At 38.9% G+C, this 12,698-nt stretch overlaps 1 long non-coding RNA gene across 1 annotated transcript; it reads left to right on the top strand.

The window, feature by feature from the left end:
* Positions 1 to 1,751: 1,751 nt before the first annotated feature.
* LOC134562638 (uncharacterized) lies at positions 1,752 to 7,023 on the top strand. Its single transcript, XR_010083226.1, has 2 exons — positions 1,752 to 1,844; positions 5,608 to 7,023. It is a non-coding gene; the product is annotated as an uncharacterized LOC134562638 (long non-coding RNA).
* The last annotated feature ends 5,675 nt before the right edge of the window (positions 7,024 to 12,698 follow it).

The raw sequence follows: 12,698 nt of genomic DNA, 5'->3' as shown, positions 1-12,698 counted from the left end.
GTGAATATTTTTCAAAAGCTTTTTTCTTGTTGCCCCTACAATTAAAGACTTCCAGTAAGTATCTATATATAACTTCCAAACAGAGAAAATTTTGAAAGGTAGCTCTCATAAATCCCCAGAGCTGTGGAGAATGGAGGGAGTAGCAAGTGGGAGCCATGATCTAATAAGTCACTTTTCATCCACCAAAGACCAGACCTATACTGACCAAAAAAAACCCCAAAATCAAAAAAAAAATCCCAACAGAAACCTCAAAACAACAAACCCCAAAGACTTCATCATGTTACAAAAACAGTCATTTTTTTTTCATATCTCATCATCTAGACCATACCAGAAGCATTTTTATCCTTAAAAGCTTGCTTTTGCTCTGGTTTGTCTCTTTTTCACTGTGACACTGATGCTGGTCACAACACTGACTTTTTTTTTTTTTTAATTAAATGTTATGTGTAGTTTATTCACCATGAGATGTCCATAAATACAAGATATGCCAGCAGGTCCCAAGATGAGAAAATATAAAAGGATTTTCAAATTATTGTTCTGTCCTCCAGCACTGAAAAACACATTTTAGAGACAAATAGACAAATCTTAGTTTTAAAAAATGAAGGCTTTTTTCATGCTGGCAAGCTTGTTAACAAAGAAAAAAGATTTGTTTGCTGTCTAACTGACCATGGTACCCAATATAAAAAAAAAATTAATGCCAGCTGAAAACTTGAGTCTGGCACATTCAGAGACAGCTAAAAGAGTGTGATACTTCCTAACTGTTTCAATTACTGTAGGATCAGGGTTGAGGATTTACTCATCAGTTGAGTCCCAGTTTCTCCTGTGACAGCCTCCAAAATCACTGATTCTCTTCTCTGCATTCTTTGTGGTACAAATGATGACAAGGATTATATGGATATCTCACAACTTTTAGTAAAATTTGACATAGTTTCTATGTCAATAAAATTTGACATAGTTATCTACCCACACACAGAAACTGGTCAGGCCCTTTCCCAATGTATTCGTGAGGCAGGAGAATCAATTAATTCCCTTTCAAAAGAGCAACTTGAAACAGAGTTGATTTGCAAATTTCCTCTTAGCAAACCACAAGTACATATCTATGGTCATGTGAGTCATTTCCAGCAAACCTGGAATAGCTGGAAAAAGAAAACAGAAACAGGGATCATATGACTCACCCTCGTGTCAATTTAGAGAGAAAAACAGAGGTAAAGTTCACAAACTCCAAAAAGTAAGAAAATTGCAAGAGTTGTATTTGTAAGCCTGCTCTTTGCCCTCTTGGTAGCAGAAATAATGGGGACTGAGAAAGCTCGATTGAAAGATTAAGATTTTATAAACTTTATTACTGGTCTTAATAGTGTCAAAAAGTTACTGACAAAGAATTTTCAGTACAAATTTTAGAAGCAGAAAATATCAGCAGTACGCAGAGCCAAATAAAACAAGTCATCCACCAAACTGCAAAAATCCTGTGTCCACATCCTTTACTCTTTAAACAATGTTTTCTTCCTTTCTCGATTTATTTTGCTTTTGCAGAGTGACTCCTGTACCCTGCTGTGGAATTTTACTCTTCCCCTAGAAAAAGACAGCAGTGATCTAGCAGGCATCAGGGTCCAGGATGACCCTACAGACGTACAAGCATGTCCAGAGGAACCTTTAACACAGTCAGTAGTGCTGACTGTGTATGCTACACCTCTTCATGTTTTTAAGCAGAGGTGAAAAGAGTGGGATCCATCTAGTCCTTATTCCTTCATAATTCAGGTCTGAAGCTGTTGGAGGGAGCAAGAAAATGGGCACAGAGGGTTAACCATGAACTCTACATTGATGACATCAAAAGACACAGCAGCTTTAAGGTAAATAATTCATTTCCATGCTCCCATGCTGGTTTGTATCTACACAAGTTGTTGTTTTCATGTGGGTGCAAATGAGGAGCCCTTGGTGCATCAACCCGTCTTGCGCTGCTGCTCCTCTGAGCTGGCAGCGTGACCAACAGCAGAGTTCAAAGTACAGCTCTTTCAGAGGTCAGTGGCCCAGGTCAGATGTTGGCCTTGCCAGTTTTTCATATTGACACTCTGAGATTAGGGAGAAGATGGCCCTGAACTTTGAAGTCTGGTAAAAGACACGGACCAGGCAGTGGATTATACAAGGAAACATTCATGTCATTTGTTTTGGACTCAGGGATAAGATAGCCAGGCTGTAGTCAGAACAAGATTAGGCCTCTTTCTGAAAGATTGGCTTATCAATATAGTTAGCAAGTTATTTTGCCTACAAGTAATTAGTGTAATTCTAGCTGATTATTTTGTTTACTATTTTCTGTTTTGCAGAGAGCAGTCCTTATCCATAGCAGTAAGGCAGAGATTGGTCACAGTCGCAGGTGCAGTGATTTGAGTTATGGGTAGAGTACTACATCATGAGACTGGGTTTAGGTCCTTTGCTGAGGGCTGGATCACAGGCTCTAAGAGTCTGTATTTATTACATCTTTAGGAAGTCTGTCAGCCAAAAGTATCATGGCCTATCTTAATCTGGAAGAGTGATGCTGGCTTTGTCCCTCTTGTTGTATGGGAAGTGCACTGAAGAGCACTGATTTTATGGAAAGCATAAAACAGGATCTAGGACCAAAGTCAAAAAAAGTCATCTGACCTAATAGCTACTGCAATTGATTCAATAAACCCTGCACACTGGCCCTCTACAAAAAGAGTTTTCATTGTGGAATATGACACATGTTGAAAGGGAGTCCTACCCAAAATAATTTTATCCAGCATCAGTTAAATAATGCTTGACAAGGCAATCCAAAAAGGAGTTTGGCAGATTTGGTTTGGGCTCAGCATCTGTTGATTGGGAGCACACAGGAAAAAAAACTCTTCATATAACGTGTTGCTTGTAAGATGAGCAAACAATCAAGAAGAAGAAATTGGATTATTAAGGAATATGGCAAAATCAGGGGCAGTAAACTGCTCAGTGCTGAAGAAATGGATGGAGAGTGCACAAAGATACCTAGCAGCATTTCTTGGAGACACAGAGGCAGATTATTAAGACAAAACGATGAAAGTTGATTCTTAAAGGTAACATTCATGGTAGAATATTTTGTGGTTTTCCTTCAGTTTCTTAAGTCTTGGAGATCCATAATGGTGTACAGGAAAGTACCTTAGTAACTCTGTAGTTTGCAGTTGGATTTTATTGGGTTTTGCTTTTGTCCAGTAACTTTGTTTCCAATACTTTAATGGCTGTTTACATTCAGCGATATTCAACATTCATTTTCCCCTTTAAGGATTATTTGCTTTAAGAGAAGCACTGGGGTGACTTTGATGGGAGCAAGGCACATTGAGTCTCTTCCACACCCACTCTTACCCCTGTACATGGGAAGCATTCAGGCCATGTATTTCCCAAGGCATCCTGGAGGCCACCTTGGACTGCCACCAGGGCAGTTTGCTACCTTGAAACTACACCATTAAAACCATTAAACAACTACACTGCTACACTGTGACCGTGGTAGTCTAATGGATGTCAGCAAGTATTTCCTTTACTGCTTTGTTCAAGACAGTGGCGATCTGGAGGTGCACAGTTTCATAATTTGCTACACTTGGAACTACCAGCTCTAAATTAGTTTCAATCAACAAGAAAAAAATCTTTCAGCTTCCCCAGCATTTGCTCTTGCAGAAATCACAATAAGAATATGAATTTTGTCATTGTACATAAATCCTAAGTATATCTGAGAGTCCCTGGCCTGGGATGTGTATTTTGCCAAGTCTTGAGGAATGGGTTGAGTCTGTACCCTGAATAGCAAAGTTTTGAGGATAAATCTTTCTAAGGTGTTAGTTAGTGGTCCTCTGACAGGAAGCAAGGAGTTAAAGGGACATTTCAATGACCAAGTGTCTTCAGCCTGTCTTGGGCTCTAAGGAGAGTGGCAGTCAAGTACTTGTGAATGCTGTTCAATACCAAGGCACACTCAGCCACCAAGGACATGAATATTCAGGGAATGTGATCTTACCAGTCCAGAGTTCATGCAGGGTCTCAGTGAGATCCATACTTTGTATTTAATTCCTAATGCTTCATATTTCAAGCTGAATACTAACTTGAAGAATCAGAAGAAAGTGAAGTTCATAGAAGACAAATAATGAAGTAGTTTTGAATAAAGCAACTTCATAGGAATTTTTAAGTGAAAAACATATTTGGTTGGTATGACATTTTCGGCTTCTGGTTTTCACCACATTTTACAAATGCAAAAAAAATTGCAAGTGAAACATTGTCTGTGTCTTTATATGTGTACATACTGAAGGATGTACATCTATGCACATATATGTGTGCATATACTCATGTCACTGAAGAATCTGAATATCCAGTATATGTTCCAGTGTTTCAAGGGTACAAACTACACAATATAAAAGCTATGCATAAACAGGGACAATTTCACCTGTTCTGTCATCTGTGTTGAATAGTTGTTGATAGATGCACTAATACAGTGTCTATAATTGAGACACAAAATTTTTGTGTCTCATTTTCTATTTCATTTTTACATTACCCTACCAAATAATTTACTCTTCATTTCTCAAACCCAGAGTAGCAGTGCACAAGAGCTGCTACTCTAATGGTCCTTATTTTACTATCCTAAGTATTTCTTCTAAATTAAGTTTTCAGATCATTTGTACAAGTAAACTGAGGTAACACGCAGACGCACTTTACAGTGGGTGAAAAGTGTGAGGTAGGGTGATGCTGTGCATCAAGCCAAGCAGATGCAGATCTGTTTTGGCTACAGAAAGGGGTACCTCAGGTTTCCTTGGGAAAATACCCTGCCATTCCTCCATGCTGTCACCTTTAGAAGAATTGCTGACAAAGGCGGGGTTGTTGCAATTAGCACAATCTTTCATGAAGTGTCACCTCTTGAGAAGGAGCTCTGATACCTGGCAGGGAGCTTTTAAAATTTCCATGAAGTGCACTTGGCAATGTGTGAACTGGACTGTCTACAGTGTATCCCACTTGCCACGTTTGGCAGGGTGGTGAAGACGGAAGGGGAACTATGATGATGATTTGAGTTTAGCAGCCTCCTGGGGTGAGCAGTAGAACCTACAGAGAAAACAAATGGTTTCTGAAGTATCAGAATTGCTCTGTGGGTGACTTGAGTTCAAAGGACTTGGAAAAGTTCTTCACACACCTCCGTAAATGCAAATAAGGCCAATCTGTGCCTAAAAGAGATGTTTTCCCCACCCAAATCCCCCACCCCTGCCCAGTATTTTTTTAGGAATACTATACAAAAAACCCCTGACATATGGCAACTGTCATGTCTGAGCTTGAATTTTTTGTTCCCTTTTGTACTTTGAAAGGTTTAAACCAGCTCTGCACATTTTTCACTAGCAAATGACTCCTACAGCCCTGCTGTTCTGCCACAATCCATCGGTTTCATGGGGTGCTGCACAAATGCATACATTTGTTCTTGTCATAAATCCACCATGCAGTTTGCCTTTTTTCTGTGATGTTCTCCAGGAGACTGGCACACTCACTTCTAGGCAGTGATCTACAAGCACAACAGAGCTTCGAGGGCCTGCTGGACCCGCACTACTGTTTAATTGCATAATTGTTGATCAATGTTTTTCCACCAGATGCCTCTCTCTTTTCCCCCAGGCAGGTGTAAGCAATCATCAACACACCTGCATGCAGTGTTTCCTAGAAGAGCTACCACGTATTTCTTCTGTAATAAAGGAGTCAGGCTGACTGATGATATGCATTATGGATGTCACCTCCAGCATAAATACTATGGGAGAGGTGAGCACAAAGAACTACGGAAGGGAAGGGAAATGAAACATAGAAAAATGTTGGGAAATACCTCGCAAAGAAACAGCATGGCAGGAAACAAGGTTAGAGAGTTACAGGGGAAATACGAGCCAACAATGTGATGTCAAACCCAGGAAATGGTCTGTAAATGTCATGTGAAACCCATGGAGATAATTACCATGCTCCACTCCTCCTGTAGAGGCCCCTGGAGGCTGGAGGTGTGTGCTGGTTTAGGTGTGTGCCAGCTTGGGTCACCACGTTCTGAGGAGGCTGTGAGAGAGAACAGCACAAACCAGAGGTTCAGAAAACAGGACCTATGAATAGAGGTTCAAACAGCTGGCTGGTTTTGGTCCTATCCAAAAAAATTCAACTGAGATGTATGTCTTCTAATGTAAAAAGGGCTATAGATTATGGATCAATAAAACTGTTGCTGTGTAATTGTCACTCTGCCAAGGAAAATGGCAAAATGAAATTAGTTAATTTGCAACAAAGGAGAATTCAGCTCAATAACCAACTTTGGAGGTTTATTTTTGGGTCTAGTTTAGAAAGTATATTGATTTAGGCTGAAAATTAGAAGGATATGCCTTATAGTAAGAGCAATGAAGTTCTTCAATAACTTTCTACTAGGAAGAATGGTGATAAAATGATAAAGCTCACTATTTTAAGGTGTACTTTAAATCCATTCTTTTTTACCCCACCCTGCTACATGGCCTTTACAAAAATCAAAAAGAAGTGTTATGTAACACTTCCAAAAAGATAAAGACATAACAGAACAGACCCGCTTAAAGTGCTGTATCAAACCACAGTGCTGATCTTACATAATTGTTTATCTTTCTATGTAGATATGTATGTGAACAAAGTCTCTTCTAACCATACATACATATGCCACACAAATCTGTGGGCAGTGTTTGTCCCGCAGACAACAGGTAGAACATTATGCTTTTTCTGTATTGTCAAGTCTTCCTATGGAATTGCATATTCTACAATTCTGTTTTATGCAAACTGCAAGTTTGCATTAGAACAGAAAACATTTTTTCTAATGCAGCCTTAGATTTTTATCCCTTATGAAGCTGTTGGCTGATTGATAAAGATTTACCACATTTCTTCATAGGACATCTGTATTGAAATCTCACAACCACACAGTATTTCACAATCTGCAGAAAAAATAATAAAATAAAATAAAATAAAATAAAATAAAATAAAATAAAATAAAATAAAATAAAATAAAATAAAATAAAATAAAATAAAATAAAATAAAATAAAATAGATGTTTTCTTCCACTGGATGTCTAATCTGCCTGCTAGCAGCTGTGTTTAAAAGTGCTGTCTCTGGCTGGTCCATACTGAATGTTTAAATGCAATAGAAGCACTTACAGTTTAAAGTTGAGCCATGAGCTTTGCATGCCCCAGATTCAGACCCTGGAGGATGGTAAAGCACTTTTCTGGGTTTTGCCATCTGTCCCTGGAAGATGCCCAGCCAGGAAGGACACTCCTGTGCTCATGCTCCAAACCCCGCAGAGGAGGTATCACAAAGGAGTAGGCGTGACAGTGACTGCATGATTATTTAGAGATAATTTAAGTAATAGTTGCTGCTGAAAGAGATGGATGCTACCCACCCCTCTGCTCCAAGAAGTGCCTTCCCCAGGCCTCCTTGCACTTCCACTCACATTTGTGTATTCTCATGCAAATGAGATTAGGGGGCTGCTCTGTCTGAAACTCCAGAAAAACCTCCACAATCTCCAGCCAGATCACTTCTTGATCTCCCTCACACATAAATGCAATGCCAGTGCAAAACTGGGAGCAGCAACATCTCCCACGGTGCCAGCGTAGTGTGAGATCACACATTTCAGCTGCTGTCTGCTTCTAGACTGGCTGGAAAATGCCATGAAAATGCAGCCCAGTCTGTCTGCTGGTATGCCTCAGGTTATTTGGATGAACATGGCAGACATGCTTAAGGAAGATTGAGCTGCTTCTGGTTCATCTGCAGAAAGAAAAGTAGTCTCGTCTCCTTTAGAGAACAAGTGTAGGCAGAACTTCTGTGGAGCACCACAAGGCTGCAGGGCCAGAAAAACTCACTGATGTCCCAGAACACAGGTCTGGTGGGTACCATCATGTGCTTGAGGTGGGCACATAGTTTATGAAATATGTAATACATATAGAAATGTGTATGCATAAAAACTGAAGGTAAAATATATTTCTGGGATTTGCCTTCCTTATTAATTCGTTCTATTTTACTGTATAAATTAATAATACAATTTCTATTTTCAGGGGAAGGGAATTTCTAGAGACAAAAGGTTCTCTCTGATGCATTATTTCTGTCTTTGTTATCAGATTTTGGTGATAGAAAAGAGAAGAAAGGAAATTACAAACTGAATGGCCTCATGAAATCATAAATGAAGAATTCGATCTGAAGTGATAAGACACCTTGCCAAGCTGCTCTCCCAATCTTTTACTATTTTTACTTTTTTCATTTTTATTTTTATTTTACTACTTTTACATTTTTTACTATTTTGCTTTTACTATTCTCTGATATTGTGTGCAGTTTTTGTCACCACAGTATAAGAAGGACAGTAAGCTGAGTGTACTGTGCAGGGTTAAGACTTGGAATCAGTGATCCTTGGGGGTCCCTTCTAACCCAGCATATTTTGTGATTCTGTAAATAGCATCTCTTTTCCTAGACAAGAAAACAGAAGTAATACTACTTTCATTTTATGAAATGACTGAGTACCTTTTTAGTTGCAGTGGAACATTAGGTAGTGTGTTATTCTGTTGTAACATATTCTCTTCCTTTTTTGCCTCCTTAAGTTGTGCAGGAGGCCTTTAAACCACCATGAGTAATAAGGACTTTTTTAAAGAAAATTGCTCTTGACATGTTTTTCTTTGTAAATAGGTGTGGTATTCTGCTTAGTCGGGCATGGATATTTGCTTTTTGGTGTTGCTGCAGTCTGTTTTGCTCAGAGGTGAGCAGCCTGCTGTAAACTCAGCTCTGTCCTCCAGGCAACTCCACAGATTTCTACATGGCTCATTCCTTCCCTGTGTTTCTATTACAGTAACATGGAGTGAGACTTCTTCCGCTTCACTGCAAGAAAAATAAGTCAGCCTCCAGTCTTCCTCCTCTCCCCAAACCAAAGCTTCCACAAGTAACTGAAAATGGATGCTTGTTCTCAAAGGCATGACTTCAAGCTGAAGACAGGTTGTGTGCTTTGAGAATTATCACACTCTTCCTGATGAGGGGGTGGAAACTTCTCTTTGACAGAAGAGTATATATCTCTAAATATAATATAGGTACTAGCAAAGCTGGTCTTGAAATTTCCATTTAAATAAGCAAAAGGCAAATACCATTTACAAACAACAAAACCAATCTATTTCTCCAGTACCTACCCCACTTTCAGAGTGATAGATACTATTGTTGAAACTAACTGAGTGTAATGAGAAGTATCTAATGCATCTAGCTGGAAAACACACTTTTTATTTTAAGAGTGAAACACCAGTCTGTTCTACGGACTCAGGTTCTGCCCCTCAGACTTCAGTCACCTTGATTTTTGAGGATCTTGTATGCATGCACAAAATCCAAATACAATTCAGTTTAAGGTGCTGACTGTTGTTGTCCCTTTGGGGATTATCTTTTCAGTCAATAACAAAATATTTATTTAAATTTTTTCTTGGGCTTGGAAAACACCAGTCAAGCTATGCACAAAGAATATTCATTCTTTCCTATCAGTTTTGATACTTCTCCAGTCTCATACACAAATGTGAAGGTTAAAATCCTGTAAACTTGGGGTTTCCAAAAGCACAAGATTACGTAAGTGAGGCTACAGGAAATTTATAAGTGGCTTCATTGTGTTACAGAAATGCCAGTTGAAGGCACCTCTGGAAGTCCCCTCAAAGCAGAATTAATGCCAGCCATGGCCTTGCCTGGCCAAAGTCTTAACACCTCCAAGGACAGAGGCTCCACCATGTCTCTGTATTTTCCCTAATGCCTAAACCAAATGGCCTTGGCAGTTTCCTCTTCCAACATTGTTCATAACGATCAAGAAGAGTTTGGCTCCATCATCTTTGTAACTGATCTTCAACTGCTTGTATGCTGCTGCTGCTCTTCTTGTTTTTAAAGTCTCTCTCTAACTCCTGGGGAGAGCTGTGAATCTCTTTTATCTGCACTAGAGCTGTCTTATCTTGCTGTGCTAGCCAGCAACTAACACAACTGTAATTTCTGTACACTGGTAAATTAAATGCTACCCTGGGCTTGGAATAACTTGGCACAGAGTGGGGAGCTGCCTGTATTCAGGAGGTTTGGGACTGATTGTTTGTACACCTTCCACAGCATGCTAACTACTAGAGAAACAAACACAGACATATCATTCCTGATCTTAAGTACTCACTAATTTAGAAACAGATTCTGGTTTGTTTTGACAAATGACCAAATGTGAGCAGTACTGGAAGATTTTCTTGCACCCTAATTGCAAAAATTGAGGTTTTAGCTCTAAATAAGAATATGATCCAGCTTTGACAAAATGATTTTAAGCAGAAAAGCTGGATCATTAAAAACATTTTGTCACAGCTGGGTCCTTGACTTAGTTCATTTGACTCTACCCCAGATACCTGAGCTGAGTGTTTAGAAGTTCATCAAACTCTTTTCACAAGCACCTGAGTGGGCCCTTAACTCAGAGAAGAACATTGATTTTCTTATAGAGTAGTCCAATAACTTAATATTGATGCTTTTAAAAACTTCAGGGACACTCTGTTAATATTCAGATCTTTAAAAGAAAAATGGTTAAGCATCGCCCCAGAGGCAGAAATCAGCTGTTACAGCAAATAGCTGGTATACAAAAAGAATGCCAGTTGGACACAGTAGTGTGTAATATGGCAGAATAGTAAATTGGACACATTACACGACACAGTTTGTTTAGAGCTGCATTTTCAGAAAAAATATTTTTCCATCTGCCTTGCAACCACTTTTCTACAAGGACAGCATTGATGCTGTAGGTTTGGGGTCTGTGTGCTTCGTGTTGTTTTCACTTTGATAACCTTTAGCTCTATTCAAATATAGGAGTTTGTGAAAAAAAATTAAATCTGGATGAATAAGGAGGTCTACATGTTTGACACTTCAAACCCTGAATCTACAGAAACTAAACTTCATTTATTGCAGGATCAATGCCTCAAGCATGACCTCACTGGAGCTCTGGGTTTCACTGTAAGAGTTTTGAGCAGATTTCATTGTCACCACAAAGCTCTAATCCTCTTGCTTTTTATTTTATGAAAAATCAGTTGTGACTTCCTTTAAAAAAAATCTGACAGATTGTTTTTTATAGCTAGAGAAGCAGACTGTCTTCTTTGCCTTGAGGTTGTGAAGACAGAATAATTTTACACTATCTAGATTACAAAAGAAAAATGAAAATTGCTTCTTCTAGCTCTTCTCTTTGTAAAGCCATCCAAAGAAATATTTTCTTTTCATTCTCAGCAACATTCACACACACATCTATTTATATGTACAGTTAAAAGTTAAAATCATCTTACCCTGTCAGGATTCTTTGTTCAGCTTTCATACCTTTCATGTTACCAACAAACCTTTATCCACCTTCACGGTGTTTTGTTATCATAGGTTTGGGGTTTTTTTAATGAGCTGTGGCCCTATAAGCTTCAGGGAACATTGCTTATTATGACTATGCTTTTTTCTTCATTTTGTTTAGAAATTCACTTACACTCTCTGCAACAGAAATTTTCTTTGCAAACAAATAAATGTTCAATATAATACAAACTTACCTCTGTATCAAAAATTGCCCCTTTCTTCTCTCTGGCTTTTTTAATCATTAGAGTAGCAAAAAGTGGCTGATTCAGACATAAAAATTAAACATGTCCTCAAATTCATATTTGGAGTTTTCACATATGTATTAGAATATGTTTATTATAAGACCTGTACTCAGTTCACTAAAATAAGACTAATTTCCTGATCAAGGAAATATTCTCAATGTATAGCCCTTCAAATCATATTTCTGTTCATTTGCAATGACAATCATAGGATTAGATTTCCAAGCAACTGTACCATGGAATGTTTATGAATAGAGAATATAATTAAGTAATTTATAAGCAAAAATCAGGAAAATGAAAGAACCATACTATGACGGAAAAAGAAAAGAGCAGTTATTCCATCTTCTCTCCTTTTTTAGATTAGATTTGTGCTCTTAAGGATCCTGTGCTGCTTCTTATAAAAACAGGGTTTGATTTTACTGGCCAAATTCCAACTGCATTTTTCCTAACTAATTGCTTCTTGTGTTCTTAATTGGAAAAAGCATTCCTGAGTTTCCAGCTTTGCCTGACTTACTTTCATAGAGTCCTTAATTCAGTATAAACCTGGGACAGCCTTCACCAGGAGGTGATTGATCTTGGAGGGCAGACGATGGCACACTTAGCTATGCTGAGCATGGCACAGATCAGTTGCAATGTAATATCAGTTATTGCTTCTCAATATCCAGCAAAGCGTAGCTCCCCTCCTATCACTAGATTCAATCAGCTCTGTGGAAAATATCCTAGGCAAAATCCTCCTTTCCGTGTCTCAGACATGCATGCAAATGAGAGACGAGTGAATCCTTTCATTTCTAGATCAGAAGCAGCAGTGAATTGCCAGGGCTGGCTGGGTTACCCAGAGCCCTCCCATCTCTTTGTCCAGCACTGCAGAACTTGGATCTTCTGAGGAGGAGAGACAGATGGCATCCGAGCGCTCGGTACTGCAGAGTAAGCTTTCCTGTGTCCTCTTCATCAGCAGAGCAGCCAGCCCTGCCTGTGTATCCTGTAACTCTTCCTCTTCCCCTTTGCGTCTTTCCAAGAGCCAGGCATGGGAATTAATAGAATCTGCATATGTTAGGCTTAGCAGCTTGCTTGACCCCCAAATGAAATGCTTTATGGTTTGTTAAATTCAACCAATCTGCTTGGAAGTTGATGCTGTTA

This window comes from Prinia subflava, chromosome 1 (genome assembly GCF_021018805.1).
Source record: "Prinia subflava isolate CZ2003 ecotype Zambia chromosome 1, Cam_Psub_1.2, whole genome shotgun sequence".
NCBI classification, from domain to species: Eukaryota; Metazoa; Chordata; class Aves; order Passeriformes; family Cisticolidae; genus Prinia; species Prinia subflava.
This window is presented reverse-complemented; position numbering and strand designations above follow the sequence as displayed.